The sequence below is a fragment of the Penaeus japonicus genome, unplaced genomic scaffold (assembly GCF_977035675.1).
Source record: "Penaeus japonicus unplaced genomic scaffold, GWHDUDI00000001_assembly GWHDUDI00000025, whole genome shotgun sequence".
Lineage (NCBI taxonomy): Eukaryota > Metazoa > Arthropoda > Malacostraca > Decapoda > Penaeidae > Penaeus > Penaeus japonicus.
In genome coordinates, this window is record NW_028234427.1 from 8,294,167 (window position 1) to 8,296,048 (window position 1,882).

Sequence of the window (1,882 nt, forward strand, 5' to 3'; positions counted from 1 at the left end):
ACCGTTGTGCTACTTAGCACACTACCTAACTGATAAAACGGTCATTGTGTATTCTCGTGCGGCAGTTCCTCCCTGGTGTACACACGTCGTGAACATCCGACTCTCTCTTCTATTTCCTTCAATGTGCTGTGAAATCTCAAGGACTGACTGTTTCTCAAGCGTAGGAACTTAAGGTTCGCTCACCGAGCACGGACGGAGGCTGCTCACAGTAGTGTCTGGATAAGATTTTGCATAATCTGATGAAAGTAAAGAAGGTGTTTGATAACTGATTAAGAATTTGGTGGATGATTTTTTTTCAATGCAATGCCAACAATCAACAATTTTGTACGAATTCCATTTGTTTTTATTTCGTTTTTTTTTTCTCTTCCGTTTTTTTTTTCAAGCGATTTTGCTTTCTTCTTCCAGTAAGGCTTAATCATCATCAGGGACGTAATAACCTTCATATATATATTATATATATAAATATATGAACAAATATATATTCCAGTCAGTGTTGTTGATCACAATGTCTCAAGGTAACCACGATGGTGCTATGAACACAATATCTGCAGAGCACTATCAATAATCACATTAGAGTTTTCTTATCGTTCGTCTTGTTCAAGCTTTCATCTTCCTTTTCATTATCTTCTTGGTCTAGCTCATTGTCATTCTTTTATTTGCAAATGGCTTTCATTTTCATCATGTGTTATTTTCTAGAATCTTTTGCTTTGTCGTTTAGTTGTTTCCAGTCACAATCGAAAAGTCTGTGGTACAAGCTACACGTTCTTAGTCTTAGGAATTCCTCTATAATGCATGTGTTATTGTGAATGTGAAGAGAGGAGAAGCCACCATCACGCCCATGTGCAGGAGGAGACTGTCCCTGCTGCAGACACAGACATACATATGCACTAATACACATACGTCTATCTGGCAAAATACATGCTGACACATAATAGTGATAATGTACAGTTAAACAAACAAATAAACACACACAAATACACACACACACAAACACAAACACACGCACAAACACAAACACACACACACAAACACGCATACAAACGCAAATACACACACACACGCACAATCAAACAAACAAACAGACAAACACACGCACACACAAACCCAAGTCCAAACACACATAAACACAATCACACACACAAACAAACAAACACACAAACCCAAACACACAAACAAACAAACACACATCCCCACTCACACACAAACACGATCATCCCACATTCACTCACACACAAACAAACAAACCACACATGCACATGCACACCAACATGCCATAAAACCTCATCATGCAGCCAATAAAATCAAGATCATCGATTCTTTTCAGAGAGGAACAAAAAGGCACGTGTTATATGGAGTTGCAGTAAAGTCAAATATATCATTTATTAATCAAACGCGTGTTATTATCCTTCTCTATTTTTCCGGTTTATTGTGTACTTGTGGTTATGACTTTGGGTGTGTTGTTTATGTGGTGTTATCATTATTGTTATTACCAATAGTTTATTATTATTACTATTACTATCCTTATAATGATAATAATAATGATGATAATAATTATTATTATCATCATCATTGTCATTATTATTATCATTATCATTATTATTATTATTATCATTATTATCATCATCATCATCATAATCATTATTGTTCTTATAATTCTTATCATTATTACCACCATTATTAGTATCATCAATATTATTTCCATCATCATTTCATTATCATTATTACTATCATCCTTATTACTATAGTTTTCATTATCATTATCATTATTATTATTCCTGTTGTTATTGTTATCATTATCATCATTATCATTATTATTTTCATTCTGATTGTTATTATCATTATCACTACTGCTATTACTGTTAATACTTTCTTTATCATCATC

The 1,882-nt window shown here is 33.7% G+C and overlaps 1 protein-coding gene across 1 annotated transcript in view; it reads left to right on the plus strand.

Annotated features, from left to right (window-relative positions):
- LOC122251887 (guanylate cyclase 32E) overlaps positions 1-1,377 on the plus strand; it is an 80,185-nt gene extending 78,808 nt beyond the window's left edge. The window contains exon 22 of the mRNA XM_086551319.1: positions 1-1,377. This exon is cut by the window's left edge and continues 1,297 nt beyond it. The gene's annotated coding sequence lies outside the window, so the exon portion shown is untranslated.
- The last annotated feature ends 505 nt before the right edge of the window (positions 1,378-1,882 follow it).